Source organism: Oncorhynchus masou, chromosome 13 (assembly GCF_036934945.1).
Source record: "Oncorhynchus masou masou isolate Uvic2021 chromosome 13, UVic_Omas_1.1, whole genome shotgun sequence".
In the NCBI taxonomy this organism is placed as follows: Eukaryota; Metazoa; Chordata; class Actinopteri; order Salmoniformes; family Salmonidae; genus Oncorhynchus; species Oncorhynchus masou.
Window position 1 is genome coordinate 67,702,864 of NC_088224.1, and position 19,487 is coordinate 67,722,350.

Genomic DNA, 19,487 nt, shown 5'->3' on the forward strand with positions numbered 1-19,487 from the left:
AAAAGTCATTCTTCTGTCAATTCATGGATGGAATGAAGTTAAACACTTCCAATTGTTTATAATTCCCAAACATCGATTATACATTTTTTTATGGGTGTGTTGACAGTCTAGAAATAATATCCAATAGTCATATGGTTGGTGTGCTAATGTAAGATTTGACAGAAACCAATGCAAACATGTTAGAAATCACCGTCTAGGGTGTGTGAGGTTAGGTAGGATGAACTCAAGACTCCAGAGCTCATGGATGTGGAGCTGCGGCGAGTGGACAAGCTAAACCTTTTCAGGATAGAGCCATCTCCCTGCAAATACAAACGTCAGCTTGAGTGGATATGGTTCTGCTAATCATTGTTGCCTCATACTGGCACCTTCTGTAGCATAATGGACAACCTCTTTATATGTATATTAATGTATCGAATAAAGGCCAATACAAATATAGTAAGTATTCAAAATGAATAGTTCAGATTTATTAGTTTGAATAATGAACTTGAGCAGATGAGGAATAACCTCCGTTAGCTCTACAGATCTGTTTGTCACCATACATACGTGTTATGGTGTGGTCTGATGGCACACAAGGGTGTGGTCTGATTATGTCACAGTTACCAGGATCCTCCTTGACTATACCCAGGTCTGTGTCATTTTTCCCAATTTACTTCCTCAACTCTAAACATGTATAAAAATACTTAAGGTCACACCTGCAACAATAGAACCACTGTAGCCATTGCCTAATTCAGTGATAATGCCAGAGAAGCTGGTGTTTGGAGGATATATTGGCACGGTTGTTGTTACCAGCAAACCATGCCAATATATCCTCCAAACACCAGCTTCAAGGGCATTATCACTTTTATACAAAGGGTTTCCAACATATTCAAATAATGACTGACATATTTTCATTAACTTTATTTAAATTATTTTATTCATACTATTTCATTCATAAGATTTAGTCCGGACACATCTAGGGTTGCTACCCAAACCGGCTGGTCGTTCGTTCTATCGGTTCGGTTGCCAGAGACACGACCCAGACTTTCATTCTTTTTGTTCTGTATCTATGGACAGGACCCAGTCGTTTGTTCTGAATGTTCCATTGTCAAACTGGCAACGTTCTTATCGCTGGAGATCAAGTTTAACAATTGCTGGGCTGATGAGACAGTGGATTGCGCAGTCAGATGGAACAGAGTAAATAGGCATTTTAACGTCATAGATTTAGCCTGTGGTAACTTGTGAGATAGACACCGGCTGGAATGCGGTTTTACCCAATCAGCGTTCAGGATTAGACCCACCTGTTGTATAATCTCGCATACAGTACCGGTCAAAAGTTTGGACACCTACTTATTCAAGGGTATTTCTTTATTTGTACTATTTTCTACAATGTAGAATAATAGTGAAGACCTCAACAATGAAATACACACGGAATCATGTAGTAACCAAAAAAGTGTTGATATATATATATTTGAGATTCTTCAAAGTAGCCACACTTTGCCTTGATGACAGCTTTGCACACTCTTGGAATTCTCTCAACCAGCTTCACCTAGAATGCTTTGCTCGTGACACTGTCACTTCTAGGAAGATCTTAACCCACTCAATCACAAAATGTATCCAATGTTCACCATTATTGTAAAGCACAAATGATTTTGTTGCTTTGACAAAGTATTTTCTGTAGATTAATATTTATTTAATGTGATTAGTGATTTATGTCTGTCCCTCATTTTAAGGTCAACCTTGTTACGTACACTGAACTCTCGTTTTAATATGGTAAAACTATTCCTTTTAAAAATATTTTTTTCAAAAGGAACATTGAACATCTAATAGTTAAATCATAGAGTAAAAGCAGGTGAGCTGGTTCTACTCTTTTTGGAAATGTTCATTTTTTTGTGTGGTGGAGAACTGAGTGGGTCGAAAATAACACTTCAACCCTGTTACCCATAGATTGACATTGTTAAAACAATTCTAGCCTGTCTTTTTTTTATGAAGCTTGCCTTCAATTGCCACTCCCTGTTGCACATAGTAAGCTTCCACTCCCCCTTTCACAATGGGATTTGTGTCTGATTTAAGAAGAAATCGCCAACTCTGCCACAGTCAAGCCTGTTACTTTATTTGGCACTTAATATACACTTACTATAGTATATTTTTAATTTAACCTCTTGAGATATGAAAACATTCTTTTTATTAAGTTGAACATTTATTTGCTCTTTATGTTCAAATTAGGTGACATATTTTTTTACCATGTTACAATTCTCAAAAGGTACCGAATTGGTAGAACGAGTTCAACTTAAAAAGCAAATATTTACATGTCAAAAGGATTTCACTAGATTATTAGTAGAGCAAGTTTATCCAGACGAGGGCCAGAGAAAGAACCTGTGGCCTCACATTGGTTCTGTTTAGTGGCTCTATTTTCTGGGTGCTGTCTGCAGTGGCCCCCAACGTGTGCAGGACCGTGTTCCCCTGGGAGTCTTTGTCTGTTATGGGTTGTCTATGAAGAAGGACACCATGTCCAGCTGGTTGGTGCAGGCAGCCAGAGGAAGCATACCTGTGGGGTTTATTATTATTTTTTATTTCACTTTTATTTAACCAGGTAGGCCAGTTGAGAACAAGTTCTCATTTACAACTGCGACCTGGCCAAGATAAAGCAAAGCAGTGCGACAAAAACAACAACACAAGAGTTACACATAAACATACAGTCAATAACACAAAATGAAAATCTATATATAGTGTGTGCAAATGTAGAAGAGTAGGGAGGCAAGGCAATAAATAGGCCATAGAGGTGAAATAATTACAATTTAGCATTAACCCGCTAACGGGATCGATATGACAACAGCCAGTGAAAGTGCAGGGCGCCAAATTCAAAACAGAAATCCCAAAATTAAAATTCCTCAAACATACAAGTATTTCACACCATTTTACAGATACACTACTTGTTAATCCCACGACAGTCTCAGATTTCAAATAGGCTTTACGGCGAAAGCACCACAAACGATTATGTTCGGTCAGAGCGAAGTCACAGAAAAACACAACCATTTTTCCAGCCAAAGAGAGGAGTCACAAAAATCAGAAAGAGATAGAATTAATCACTAACCTTTGATGATCTTCATCAGATGACACTCATAGGACTTCATGTTACACAATACATGTATGTTTAGTTCGATAAAGTTCATATTTATATATAAAATCAAAGTATACATTGGTGCGTTATGTTCAGTAGTTCCAAAAACATCCGGTGATTTTGCAGAGTGCCACATCAATTTACAGAAATACTCATCATAAATGTTGATGAAAATACAAGTGTTATACATGGAACTTCAGATACACGTCTCCTTAATGCAACTGCTGTGTCAGATTTTAAAAATAAAAAGCTTTACGGTGCTCAGAGCCCAAACAAGCCATTGTGCAGTCAACAGAAGTCAGAAATAACATTATAAATATTCACTTACCTTTGATGATCTTCATCAGAATGCACTCCCAGGAATCTCAGTTCCACAATAAATGTTTGTTTTGTTCGATAATGTCCATAATTTATGTCCAAATAGCTCCTTTTGTTAGCGCGTTTGGTAAACAAATCCAAACTCAGGAAGCACGTTCACTAGGAGCAGACGAAATGTCAAACAGTTCAGTTACAGTCCGTAGAAACGTCAAACGATGTATAGAATACATTTTTTAGGATGTTTTTAACATAACTCTTCAATAATGTTCCAACCGGAGAATTCCTTTTATGTAGAAAAGCAATGGACCAGAGCTCGCTCTCACGTGAAAGAGCGTCACAAGCTCAAGGCATTCTGGCAGACCTGACTCATTCCCCTCTCATTCACCCCCACTTCACAGTAGAAGCACCAAACAAGGTTCTAAAGACTGTTGACATCTAGTGGAAGCCTTAGGAAGTGCAACATGCCCAATATCCCACTGTATCTTCAATAGGGAATTAATTTAAAAAATGACCAACCTCAGATTTCTCACTTTCTGGTCAGATTCTTTCTCAGGTCTATGCCTGTCATATGAGTTCTGTTATACTCACAGACATCATTCAAACAGTTTTAGATACTTCAGAGTGTTTTTTATCGAAATATACTACTAATATACATATATTACCAACTGGGACTGTGTAGCAGTTAGTTTACTCTGGGCACCTCTGGGAACCTTATTCATCCAAGCTACTCAATACTGCCCCAATCCATAAGAAGTTTTAACACTGGAGTGATAGATGTGCAGATGATGATGTGCAAGTAGAGATACTGAGGTGCAATAGAGCAAGAGGATAAGTAACAATATGGGGATGAGGTAGTTGGGTGTGCTATTTACAGATTGTCTGTGTACAGGTACAGTGATCGGTAAGCTGCTCTGATAGCTGATGCTTAAAGTTAGAGAGGGAGATATAAGTCTCCAGCTTCAGTGATTTTTGCAATTCGTTCCAGTCATTGGCAGCAGAGAACTGGATGGAAAGGCGGCCAAAGGAGGTGTTGGCTTTCGGGATGACCAGTGAGATATACCTGCTGGAACACGTGCTACGGATGGGTGTTGCTATAGTGAACAGTGAGCTGAGATAAGGCGGGGCTTTACCTAGCATAGACTTATAGATGACCTGGAGCCAGTGGGTTTGGCGACGAATATGTAGTCAGGGCCAGCCAACGAGATCATACAGATCGCAGTGGTGGGTACTATATGGGGCTTGGTGACAAAACAGATGGCACTGTGATAGATTACATCCAGTTTGCTGAGTAGAGTGTTGGAGGCGATTTTGTAAATTCCATCGCCGAAGTCAGGGATCGGTAGGATAGTCAGTTTTACGAGGGTATGTTTGCAGCGTGAGTGAAGGAGGCTTTGTTGCGAAATAGGAAGCCGATTCTAGATTTAATTTTGGATTATAGATGCTTAATGTGAGTCTGGAAGGAGAGTTTACAGTCTAACCAGACACATAGAATATGTGGACAACTACAAATACCTAAGTTAGAACCATCCAGAGTAGTGATGCTAGTCGGGCGGGAGAGTTTGAGTTTGAGTTTATTTTATTTTTTACAGGGACAGTGCACATTATTCAACGTTTCAGTAAAAGTGCATGCTTTAGCCAGCCGGCTAATTTTCAACCGCAGTCCCTGGGCAGGTTATTAAAAACAATTACAATATAGACAATCAGTGAGCAGTGAGCACACGCAGAGCAACATAGGACAAGCAAGACGTAGCATACAGACAGAGCAACATAGCACAAAAAGCAGCAATACAAAATTCATAGAAGCAACAAAGTGTTTCCACACCTCACAAGCAGACAACAGACAACATGGAAAGCGGCAATACACAGCTAGGGACCATGTTCACAAATCTGATTGACCTTTAGCCACGTCTTTATGCATTTTGTGAACGTGTGATATGTGGTGCAGTTATGTGTGTCTGATGGCAGTGTATTCCAGACATGGGAAGCTCTCACAGAGAAAGCGGATTTACTAAAGGTGCTTTTCCTTAAGGGAACTATACAGTCACCTCTCATGGCAGACCTTGTGGATCTGCTGTGTGGGGGCTATTTTTAGAGCATAATCTCATTCTTTCATCAATTTCCAGATTTCTCCATTTAGCCAAGGAAGAGTGCTCTTTTGGCCAGATTTGGATTTGATTTTCTTTAGGAAACCATTTATTGTAGTCTGGATTGTGGATAGAAAAACTTGACTATCAGCTTCCACGTCTGTATAGGACAAGTGATCATTCCAGTTAATTCCCTTAATTTGCTTTTTCAAAATAGTTTTATTCACTCTTAGGTATTCTTAGTTGATCTGGCTTTCTAACAGTAGATAGGTTAAACCTGCTCTTCGACAGATTTCTGACTATAAGTGTCAGATTATGATCAGATAGTCCAGTAACCATATTGAATGATTTAGTCACTCTCTGGTTTATTACTGAACACCAAATCAATCTGTGTTTTAGAGCAACAAGTCACCCTGGTTGGCCCTCTATGTTTCTGTGTGATCACAGAAACATACAGGAACTCAAATCCTTCTGTTCACCTGATTTAGAATTCCTCACAATCAAATGTAGACCGCATTATCTACCAAGAGAATTCTCTTCGATTATAATCACAGCCGAATATATTCCCCCCCAAGCAGACACATCGATGGCTCTGAACGAACTTTACTTGACTCTTTGCAAACTGGAATCCATTTATCCGGAGGCTGCATTCACTGTTGCTGGGGATTTTAACAAGGCTAATCTGAAAACAAGACTCCCTAAAATGTATCAGCATATCGATTGCGCCACCAGGGCTGGCAAAACCTTGGATCACTGTTATTCTAACTTCCGCAACGCATATAAGGCCCTGCCCCGCCCCCCTTTCGGAAAAGCTGACCACGACTCCATTTTGCTGATCCCTGCCTACAGACAGAAACTAAAACAAGAAGCTCCCACGCTGAGGTCTGTCCAACGCTGGTCCGACCAAGCTGATTCCACACTCCAAGACTGCTTCCATCACGTGGACTGGGACATGTTTCGTATTGCGTCAGGCAACAACATTGACGAATACGTTGATTCGGTGTGAGAGTTCATTAGAACGTGCGTTGAAGATGTCGTTCCCATAGCAACGATTAAAACATTCCCTAACCAGAAATCGTGGATTGATGGCAGCATTCGCGTGAAACTGAAAGCGCGAACCACTGCTTTTAATCAGAGCAAGGTGACTGGTAACATGACCGAATACAAACAGTGCAGCTATTCCCTCCGTAAGGCTAACAAACAAGCTAAGCGTCAGTATAGAGACAAAGTAGAATCTCAATTCAACGGCTCAGACACAAGAGGTATGTGGCAGGGTCTACAGTCAATCACGGACTACAAGAAGAAATCCAGCCCAGTCATGGACCAGGATGTCTTGCTCCCAGGCAGACTAAATAACTTTTTTGCCCGCTTTGAGGACAATACAGTGCCACTGACACGGCCTGCAACGGAAACATGCGGTCTCTCCTTCACTGCAGCCGAGGTGAGTAAAACATTTAAACGTGTTAACCCTCGCAAGGCTGCAGGCCCAGACAGCATCCCCAGCCGCGCCCTCAGAGCATGCGCAGACCAGCTGGCTGGTGTGTTTACGGACATATTCAATCAATCCCTATACCAGTCTGCTGTTCCCACATGCTTCAAGAGGGCCACCATTGCTCCTGTTCCCAAGAAAGCTAAGGTAACTGAGCTAAACGACTACCGCCCCGTAGCACTCACTTCCGTCATGAAGTGCTATGAGAGACTAGTCAAGGACCATATCACCTCCACCCTACCTTACACCCTAGACCCACTCCAATTTGCTTACCGCCCAAATAGGTCCACAGACGACGCAATCTCAACCACACTGCACACTGCCCTAACCCATCTGGACAAGAGGAATACCTATGTGAGAATGCTGTTCATCAACTACAGCTCGGCATTTAACACCATAGTACCCTCCAAGCTCGTAATCAAGCTCGAGACCCTGGGTCTCGACCCCGCCCTGTGCAACTGGGTACTGGACTTCCTGACGGGCCGCCCCCAGGTGGTGAGGGTAGGCAACAACATCTCCACCCCACTGATCCTCAACACTGGGGCCCCACAAGGGTGCGTTCTGAGCCCTCTCATGTAGGAGGTGAGGGCCCTCGGAGTGTGGTGTCAGGACAATAACCTCACACTCAACGTCAACAAAACTAAGGAGATGATTGTGGACTTCAGGAAACAGCAGAGGGAACACCCCCCTATCCACATCGATGGAACAGTAGTGGAGAGGGTAGTAAGTTTTAAGTTCCTCGGCATACACATCACAGACAAACTGAATTGGTCCACTCACACAGACAGCATCGTGAAGAAGGCGCAGCAGCGCCTCTTCAACCTCAGGAGTCTGAAGAAATTTGTCACCAAAAACACTCACAAACTTCTACAGATGCACAATCGAGAGCATCCTGGCGGGCTGTATCACCGCCTGGTACGGCAACTGCTCCGCCCTCAACCGTAAGGCTCTCCAGAGGGTAGTGAGGTCTGCACAACGTATCACCGGGGGCAAACTACCTGCCCTCCAGGACACCTACACCACCCGATGTTACAGGAAGGCCATAAAGATCATCAAGGACAACACCCACCCGAGCCACTGCCTGTTCACCCCGCTATCATCCAGAAGGCGAGGTCAGTACAGGTGCATCAAAGCTGGGACCGAGAGACTGAAAAACAGCTTCTATCTCAAGGCCATCAGGCTGTTAAACAGCCACCACTAACATTGAGTGGCTGCTGCCAACACACTGACTCAACTCCAGCCACTTCAATAATGGGAATTGATGGGAAAGGATGTAAAATATATCACTAGCCACTTTAAACAATTCTACCTAATATAATGTTTACATACCCTACATTATTCATCTCATATGTATACGCATATACTATACTCTATCATCTACTGCATCCTTATGTAATACATGTATCACTAGCCACTTTAACTATGCCACTTTGTTTACATACTCATCTCATATGTATATACTGTACTCGATACCATCTACTGTATCTTGCCTATGCTGCTCTGCACCATCACTCATTCATATCTTTATGTACATATTCTTTATCCCCTTACACTGTGTATAAGATATTAGTTTTGTAATTGTTAGATTACTTGTTGATTATTACTGCATTGTCGGAACTGGAAGCACAAGCATTTCGCTACACTCGCATTAACATCTGCTAACCATGTGTATGTGACAAATAAAATTTGATTTGATTAACTAGCTGTGTAAGGTCAAAGGTATTAGTGATCCGTTTGAGGGTTTTCCTACAAGACTAGATTCAAGGCATAATGTACAGACAAGGGTATGGTAGGATGTGAGTACAGTGGAGGTAAACCTAGGCATTGAGTGACGATGAGAGAGGTTTTGTCTCTAGATGCACCATTGAATCCAGGTAAGGTCACTGCATGTGTGGGGGTTGGAACAAAAGGGCTAGCTAAGGCATATTGAGCAGGGCTGGAGGCTCTACAGTGAAATAAGATCAGCCGTGATGGATCGGCGGGGCTCCGTGTCGTCAGTAATAGGGTCCAGGCCAATTGGCAAAATAAGTATTGTAGCCCAAGAATTGGCTGATGGACCTCTTCGGCTAGCCGGGAGATGGGCCTAGCTCCAGGCTAACTGGTGCTTGCTTCGGAACAGAGACGTTGGCCAGGAGTAGCTACTCCGATAGCAGCTAGCTAGCTGCGATGATCCGGTGTAAAGGTTCAGAGCTTGCGGTAGGAATCCGGAGATATGGAGGAGAAAAAGTCGTCCGTTATGCTCTGGGTTGATATCGCGCTGTGTAGACTGGCAGGAATTGACCGGGCTGAGGCTGGCTGATGTCCGAGTTAACGGTGATGACCGCTAGCAGTGGCGAACTGACTACTAGCTAGTAGCTAGTTAGCTGGCTAGCTTCTGATGGGGGTTCCGGTTCTAAAGTGTAAAATAAATAGCAGATCTGTACCACTTTGGGTGAGGCGGGTTGTTCAGTCCGTAGATGGAAATTGAGATAAAAAATATATACGAAGAAAACAATATATACATGGGACGGGGCGAGACAAGACAAAACAGACGTCTGACTGCTACGCCATCTCGGAACCGAAATCGGGTGGAGCGAAAGTACAGACATGAGTAGGGATAGTGTTTGTGATTCAAAAAACTTGCTGTGTCTCAAACTAAACCCAAAGCAAAAAAAGGTTAACTTATTACTTAGTACTAACCAAAATAGAATCCCAGCCTTCTATGGAGCTGGAAGAAGTTTCCACTGGCTTTGGCCTGAACATCTGTTATTTTCTGTACCAGCAGCTCCCCAAAGTCAAAGCTCTTTCTCCCTATGGCCACATGCAGGGCTGTCTGATCTGCAGAGAAATGCCAATCAATCAAGCAATCAATAAATCAGTTATGAACAATAAATACCGGCCGTATTTAATGGGTAGTTCTAGCATTTGCCCTTGAGCATTGTTAGATTTCTGACCAAGAATGAAAATGAGACACTCTCTCTCTGTGAGATGTTTATTGGTAACTTCAAGATACTGTAGTAGCCCATTTAGTCTGGTTTCGTCTCCTTTTGAAGCTGCCACAAACAAACTTTTCATGTCAAATGTCTTTGTTTCTTCCAAATTCTGGTCTTTAGTGAATATCAGAAGTCCAACTGTATTTTTTCTGAAATACAGTATATAGCACCAAAATTACACGTTATAAATAGCTTTGTTTTGAATCCTTAATTAGAGCAGATGAGCCTACTGAATTAATGACATTACAGCAGGATGCATTTCTGGAATGTGTTTCGACTGTTCTTGTCTATTAATGTTCTGTACTGTGTAACACTTCAAGTTGTGTGGCCCAGGAAGAGTTGCTGCTGCTTTTGCAACAGCTAATGGGGATCCTAATAAAATGCCAAGAATACCAAAAAAGTCCTTCACAGGCAGCGTTGGCTGAAACACTCTGACATTTGAGTCAAAACGTGTTGCAGTAATGCGTCCTGGTGTAATGTAATTGAATAGGGTGATCTACTCTGATTAATATATACATGTGCACTGTAAAATAATTATCCAGGTGATCAGTAAATTATACTTGAAAATATAATTTATTATTTTGACATCCTTACTTGAATATAATTAGTACTTTACTCTACTTCACTTGTTCAATCAACACCCCCCACCCCTCCCAAAAAAATGAATTCAACATAAGACAAATGTATAATCTAAACAACTATGTGTCTAAAAACAACAAGGAAAATTGTGTTTAACTTAACTCTATTTTCATAATATTTTCAAACAACTTAAGAATTTTAAGTTCTTCCAACAACCCTGCCGCCCTGTCATGATTAAACCTCTGGTGATAGATCAGTGTGCTGCTGCCATGGTGTTAAACCTCAGGTGATTGGTCAGTGAGCTGCAGCTCTTCTGGGATTTGTTTTGTATCCTCTGTTGTACCGTTATAGTGTTCTGTGATGTTAGACGCATTTCTGTCTATCCTGTAGAAGGGGGAGTGTATAAAATTACATTTTATAACAAGAGTCTCTTAATCTCTGTTACCAGGAAAAAAAATGTAACTCAGGCAAATATTTATTGTAAATGCCATACTTCTTGACGTTTTCAAACTTCCAGTCCTTATAGAACTCCCTCTTTTTCATCAGGTAGAGAAGAATCCAGTCACAGAGCCAGGTCCCCTGCAATAAAACAAGGCCCATGAACATATACAAAATAAAATAATATTATACAATAAAATATACAGAATATACTATATACCTATATTGCAGAGGAGGCTGGTGGGAGACGCTAGAAGAGGACGGGCACTTTGGAATGGCTGTAATGGAATACATGGAACGGCTACCATTCCATTTCTACCACTACAGACATTACAGACCACCAACCTCTTCTGTGAAATTGATATGTATAGTCTCAATACGAATGTCATCTTTTCAAAAAACAAGTTGATCTGAAAGTATTGTTTTGACTGTACAGGTATGTTGAATAATACTTACACCACCAATACAAGCTAGTCCTGAGCCTATATTGATAACGGTGGGAATGATACAGAACTTTCCAGCCTGTAGTAGAACATAGAAGAAAGTAACAATAAGGGAGTCAAAACATCAGGAAACAAAATAGATGCATTCATCCTGAAAATCCATATAATAAAGACACATTTCATACCTTTCCATGCACCATGATGTTGATGCGTATGCCATACACTTTGAATTGTGTTCGGTAGACTTCTCCAGACTCATTTTTGTAATACCGAGCATGTCTGTTATGAGAGTACCAAAAATGTGGAAGATTGAAGTATGACTTCAAATTAAGTAGTATTTGTCAACTTCTTGAGTGTGTGTGAGTGAGTGTGCACGTGATTGTGTGTGTGTGCGCAAATGTGTGTCACCTGAAGTTGAATCCTGTGGACTCTCTGGATGCATTAATGTCAATGCGAGTAAAGTTGTACTGTGGCTTGCATTTTGAGTGATCTCTGTCAAGGTCACACTTCCACTTAATCATAATTCCAATTGAACCACCCTGGGGAGAGAGAGAGAGAGAGAGTGAGTATTGATAGTGAAATGCTCTATTATTTACATTATTTTTTTATGTACAAGTATTTTGTTGGTGGCTTCCTCTTGGATGGTATGCACATCTTACAGAGTCTACATTTAACTGCTTAAATTAATTGAAAAAAAACCATCCTCATCAATGTCATCATCAATAACAACCACAAATACACTTTTATATTGTGAAAACTGACCCTCAAAACCATGTCCTGAAAGCTGTGTCCAGTCCGGTAAACAATGTCTCCCAGACGAAATATTGGGCAGTAGGGTTCAAGGAGCTCATCATAGTGACATTTCTTCAGATGGTATTTGTCAGCTGTGTCCTGAACATTGGCCCTCATAATTGGGTGAAAAGTTTAAGATAAATGTTTTTATATCAAATTGCAGAAAGTTAACACTCTGAAATACTTCACATTAACCGATTAAAAGACTCCAGCTCTAGTTTATACATTTAAACATTTGAAGAAAACTCTGTCAGAAATCCATCGGTCTGTCTATTTTGTATGTGTTTTTAACATAGATAACTTACTTTGAGAAACTGAATTTGGGAAATCTGATGAAATTCTTTATGAAGATTGTGAAGTTTTCAGCTTCTCTTAAAATAGACATGTGTTTATGTCCATCCCTGAAGAGAGGAAAGGGAAGGAAAATTACTACTGTGTACACATGCTCGTGTGTGTGTGTATGTGTGTGTGTGCGTGCATGCGTGTATGTGCCTGTGTGTGTGTAGGATACGGACCCTTGTTAAGGTAAGGGTAGGTGGTAGGGGGAAGGGTTAGATATCTCTAAATTGAATAGAACAAGAAAAATATATAAACTGTAATTGTATATTTAAAAAGAAAATGTATGTATAAAATAATATATGGTAATGTCTGATTGGAGTCAGTTGTGCACAGCTATGTCGGGATAGTGGAATATGTTGGGTCAGTTTCAACCTTGGAGCATTTTGGACATGGGTGTGTCTGTGGTTCATTTGGCCTCTTCCACAGCTTCCTTCAGTAATGGGTTATGCATGGCTCTGTTGATGAACTTCTGACCAATGATTGACTGAGTCCAGATATGTTGTGGGTGTAATGATTACTGATGTACCTTGGTAGTCTGTAGGGCATTGTTATTGCTATGTTTTGAATTGTCAGTAGCCAATTAATCTGCTGTGGTGAGGCTGTTATCCAGGCTGGTAGGGTGTATTTAAAGAGATCGGATGTAGCTGATATAGACTTTAAACACTGTCTGAGGTGAGTTTCTATATTTTCTTCCGCACATTGTTTTTAAGTGGCTGAGTCTTTTTCGTCCCTTACTCTCTTTATGTTCGCGATATGTGTTGTCCAGTGCATGTTCTTCTGAAAGGTGATGCCAAGGAATTTAGCCACTTTTTCTACATTTATTAATTTGCCATAAAGCTTGATTTCAATGGGTTTCTTTGTTTTTTGGATGGTGCATCTTGTAAAGAGGACACATTAAGTATTTTGTGGGTTCAGCTTTACGCACCACATGTTAGACCATGTCTCTAGCTCAAGTTTTTTGGCAGCAAGTTGAGGACATCTGGACCAGTAGAAGAGATTGTCAGCAAACTGTGAAACTTGACCTATGGTGGATGGGGGTTAATAGATGTCTAATATATATAGCAGGAATGCCATAGGACTGCCCCCTTTGGGACACCTGCTTCAGGGGTAAATGGTGGGGATATTGCTGTGGAAGCCTTTACTTTATTTGTGCGGTTGTGGAGGAAGCTGGTGTTGATGTTTTTGATGGAAGGTGGTAGTTTAAGATTGGAGTCTGCAACTCATTATGCCACATCTTGTCGAATGCCTTTTCTAGATCTAAGAAGACGGTCAGGGTAAAAAATATGTTTTCTTGAAATTTTGGAGAATTTCTTCTGAAAGTCTTCTGTAGTTGATCTTGTTTTTCTGAAGCCATCCTGATGGACTCCAAGAAGGACCATTTCCTCAGTGTGGCTGCTCAGTCTTTGGTTGAGTACTCTCTCAAACAGCTTTCTAACATGGCTGAGGAGGCTGACTGGTCTGTAGCTTGTGATGTATGGGTCTTTATCAGGTTAGTGAATCATTATAACAACTGCAGATTTCCAAGGCAGAAGGAAGTGGTGTAGGTTGTCTACCCCAGATGTTTAGATTTTTTTTTTTTAATTCAGATGGATCTTAGTTTCTTCGACAGTGACGGATCGGGGTGGATTCTTCTATTTATTTAAACTTAATATAACTAGGCAAGTCAGTTAAGAACAAATTCTTATTTACAATGACGGCCTACCAAAAGGCCTCTTGCGGGGACAGAGGCTGGGATTAATAATAACAATATAGGATAAAATACACATCACGACGAGAGACACCACAACACTACATAAAGAGAGACCTAAGACAACAACATAGCAGCAACACATGACAACAACATTGTAGCAACACAACATGGCAGCAGCACAATATGGTAGCAGCACAAAACATGGTACAAACAATACTGGGCACAGACAACAGCACAAAGGCAATAATGTAGAGACAACAATACATCATACAAAGCAGCCACAACTGTCAGTAAGAGTGTCCATGATTGAGATTTTGAATGATGAGATGGAGATAAAACTGTCCAGTTTGAGTGTTTTTTACAGCTCGTCCCAGTCACTAGCTGCAGCGAACTGAAAAGAGGAGCGACCCAGGGATGTGTGTGTTTTGGGCCATTTAACAGAATGTGACTGGCAGAACGGGTGTTGTATGTGGAGGATGAGGGCTGCAGTATGTACTGTATCTCAGATAGGGGGGAGTGAGGCCTAAGAGGGTTTTATAAATAAGCATCAACTAGTGGGTCTTGCAACGGGTATCCAGAGATGACCAGTTTACAGAGGAGTATAGAGTGCAGTGATGTGTCCTATAAGGAGCATTGGTGGCAAATCTGTTGGCCGAATGGTAAAAAAACATTAGTCGCCCGAGAGCACCCTTTCCTATAAATTACGTCTCTGTATTCTAGCATGGATAGGATGGTCATCTGAATCAGGGTTAGTTTGGCAGCTGGGTTGAAAGAGGAGCGATTACGATTGAAGAAAACAAGTCTAGATTTAACTTTAGCCTGCAGCTTTGATATGTGCTGAGTGACGGACAGTGGTGACTACCTCAAGCTCTAAACCCTCAGAGGTAGTAATCACATCAGTGGGAGGGGGGCATTCTTCTTACCAAACCACATGACCTTTGTTCTGGAGGTGTTAAGAACAAGGTTAAGGGCAGAGAAAGCTTGGTGGACACTAAGAAAGCTTTGTTATAGAGCATTTAAGGGACCAGCTGAGTATAAGACTTTATCATCTGCATATAAATGAGAGAGCTTCCTACTGCCTGAGCTATGTTGTTGATGTAAATTGAGAAAAGCGTGGGGCCTAGGATCGAGCCTACTGGTCTACTGGTGTCGTGAGAGAGGTAAGTGTCAGGTAAATATTGTTTTCTGTACTTCTCTATCAACAAGGTCAATGTGAGGGTCATTGCGGCAAGAGTGGACATTGTGTAGGTGTTTTCTGAATAGTATTGCTTTTGCTTTGTTATCTTCTAGTTGGTCCTGGGACTTCAACACAGGTATGATATTATTAGTTTTGTCTCCGTTAAAACTTTTGGATTTTTCTGCCTCCATGCAGCTTCTGCAAGGCCTTAACTACAGGCTTCAATCTGCAGTGAACCAATGGGAATATTTGCATTCTCTCGAGGGGAGGGGTGACAATCAGACTCGAGATGCTCCGTTTTTTCCCCTTTGTTACACTCCAGTGATCATCGGCAATGCTCCTATGAAGCCCTCGGTGACACTCAAAAACAAAACTTAAGGGAAATTACACAAAATACACATGAAAAAGACTGAGAGCAAGCCACTTCCTGGTAGAATGCAAAACATTTTCATTAGATTTTGTCATATCATGACACACTTACTGTGGTTGGTGGCAACTCTCAATGGGGCACCAGCTATATATCTCACACGTACCACTGGATTTCCCATTGTCTCAAGCAGCGGCCTGTCCTAAATCCTACAGAAAATTATATTTTATGTTCGTGAAGAGTAAAGGAGGCAGTATATATAATTTCTTGTTTCAATTTGTTTCAATTCAATTTGAGTCTTCAAAAATTGCTACCATGGCCAGTTTTCACTGACTCTCCCTTTGCACAGTCTTTATCTCCCTTACAGTGGCCATCCGGCACATCGGGGCTCTGTGAAACAATACCAAACAAACTGGTATGGTTTAACAAATACAGACCAAATACAGTGTATATTGCACTTTTAAAGGGTGATTAAAGGTGACAACACAAAGCAAAGAAAGGGAAATTCCTTACCTCAGCACAGTTGACCAACTTCTGTTTTGGTGTCTCTATAAAATTGGTAACAATGAAAAAAACTGCATCACCCTATAGGAAAAAATTAAAGAGTGTTAAACCAGCCTGGTATCAACTGATAAGCGTCAGTGTGGCACGCATTTGCAGAACAATATAGATCATGAGACACAACACATAAGTCAATACATTATATTCAAAGCGAAAAGATATGCATCAAAGTATTGATGCATTAATCAATGCATTGCATTCAAGGCAAGAAAGTTAGTGATAAAGCTGCAATGGGTATATTGGTGAAATACTCTGCCTGTCTGTCCGAGTCTTTCATCAATATACCCATTGCAGCTTTATCACCAACTTTTTTTGCCTTGAATGCAATGTATTGACTTATCTGTGTGTCAATCTACTTAACGCATATACACATACACCTCTCTTTACTCTCTCCCACCTCCACAGACAGGATATTGAAGCATAGATAGGCATCAGGGTATAAGTGAATACATTGCATTCAAGGAAAAAATAATAAATGGGGATCCACATCATTGGGGAAATTGGGGGGAAACTCCAACTCTGAGTGGATAAGTCTGTCTGTCTGAGTCTTTTACCCATTGCAGCATTATAACCAACTTTATTGCCTTGAATGCAGTGTATTGATGTATGCATCAATATCCTATCTGGAGAGGTGGGAAAGAGAAGAGTGAGGAGGGAGAGGGAGATAGATGAGAAGAGGGTGTGAGGGAAATAAGGACAGGGAGAGAACAGATACAGGAGGAAGCAGAGAGAGAGAGAAGTAGGTGACTGCAGGAGGGAGGGAGGGAGAGGGTGAAGGAGAGAGAAGAGAAGAGGAGGGGGGATAAAGAGGAGGTAGATAGAGGCAGGCAAAGAGATGGATACAGAAGGAAGGTGGGGGGGAAGAGAGAGATGGAGATTAGTGAATAGAGAGAGAGGGAAACATGCCTGTCTGTGAGTTTATATGTCTGTCTGCCTGTGCTCCTGTCTGAGTATTTTTTTCGATTTACCCATTGCAGCTTTACCAACTTTTTTGCCTTGAATGCAATGTTTTGACTTACAGTATCTTTGTTCGTCAATCTACTTGAAACATATACAGTATATTCATCAATTAATATATTGTGGCAAAATTATACCATATCAAAAATATAATGCTGGATGGAAGGATCTACATGATAGCTAAAAATCTTAAGCTTCATAACTTCCTATCAAGAAGATCTAAATGCATATTCTCATGAAATGAATTGAGATAAAATATTGGCATGCAGATGCTGTATAGACATTTCACCATTCATGATTAACAGTGAGAAAAATGAAGGGAGGGTGACCACAAAAATGTGTGCATAAAGGTAAACAAACACATTCAACAGATGTGATACAGAGTTTCTCTGACGATGAGGCTTCCGGGGTGAGGGACGGGTGGAACGGGGCGGTTACCATTGGAACCGCAGCCTCAGCTTTTATTATATTTTAGCAATAAGGCCCAAGGAGGTGAGATATATGGCCAATATTCCACAACTAAGGGCTGTTCTTACGCACACTGCAACCCGGAGTGCCTGAATGCAGCCATTAACAGTGGTATGTTGGCTATATACCACAAACCCCCGAGGTGCCTTATTGCTATTATAAACAGGTTACACCAACGTATTTAGAACAGTAAAAATAAATATTTTGTCATACCGTGGTATACGGTCTGTTATTCAGTACCAAGGCTTTCAGCCAAACTGCATTCAGGGCTCAAACCACCCAGTTTATAATTATATTTATTCTAGCAGTCAAGCACAGTGGATGAGATAGAAATAAGACCAAACATTAACATCAAAGGACTTAAATGGGATTGTAGTTAGTCTGACCTGGGGTGGAATGACATAGTCCACAGGCTCCCACACCATCCGTCCGGACTCTGCGGTGTTGGTGACCGCCACTCCCTTCAGTTTGGTCATCACAGCGCTCTGGATAGATTCCTCCTTGGCCTGGTAGGCCTTCTTGCTCAGGAATACATACCTGTGTAGACCATCTCAATGAGGATCAAAAAATAAATAATTCGGCTTAAGTTTAGAATTATACCAGACTGACACTTATCAAAAATATAATGCTGGATGGAAGGATCTTCATGATAGCTAAAAATCTTAAGCTTCATAACTTCCTATCAAGAAGATCTGGACTAGATTGTATTTGAATAATAACATTTAATATGCCCTTAGATCATTATAAGGGGATATATCTTGAAAATGTGGAAATTAATTTGTTGAGTTCCTTACCCAACAAGGTATCCAATGATGGATAATTGTATAACTCACAAAGTGCCGACTCTCTTGCTTTCTGCGATGATGAATTTTCCAGTCTTGTAGTTAAGACAGGAAAGAACATTTGAAAGAATTTTGCTTTTACAGCTATTGGAAGCCATTCCCCGGCCGTGATACTGTAAATTTGAACACAACAGTCAGTTATACAGCTATTGCAACCCTTGAACCCACAGAAGCCATCACAGTCCAGAACTTGTTCATGGCTGCCAAAATGACCAGAGCAAAATTAATTACATTGGGAATCGTTCCGATGTTGATTTCATAGTATTTTCAGTGTGCTAGTGAAACACTCATTATATTGAAAATATACATTGAAACTCACATAAAAAAATATGAAATCATAGTTTAATTTCTTACCCTGGTCTCCGAGATGAAATCTTAAAATCTTGTCTCTACCCATCAGCTTTCATACTACAAACAATGTAATGACATCATTTCCTTAGGTCATATCTATTCAGCCAATGAGTTTCAAGGGGCATGGCTTTTAAATCTTCTGAAGAGACAGTTTGCGGGGGGGAATTAACAGCACACTGTGGTGCAAGCAGCGTGATTTAAAAGACATGGGTGGCAGATGTAAGAAACTAGTCACAGGATGCAGGTGCAAGTTGTCGCAACATTTTTCCACAGCCTACGATGTTCTGTACAAAACAACAGTACACACGAATGTAACTGATATCCACTTTTGCATGAGACCAACGTTTTGAGAGGCAGGAATGCTTTTGTTGTTGGTTTTAGAGATGAAATGGAGGGGAAACGTGTCAGAACAGTAAGCCCATGTGTGGTTTTCAATCTGAGGCATAGATGTCAAAGTTGTCAATGGTTTGCAAGATGTCAAAAGTTCTAAGTATGTAACTTCACAACAAGGTTTCTTGTCAGG

At 40.9% G+C, this 19,487-nt stretch overlaps 1 pseudogene; it reads right to left on the minus strand.

Moving 5' to 3' along the window:
* Positions 1-10,514: 10,514 nt before the first annotated feature.
* On the minus strand, positions 10,515-19,034 carry LOC135552901 (P2X purinoceptor 5-like; annotated as a pseudogene).
* Between the last annotated feature and the right edge of the window lie 453 nt (positions 19,035-19,487).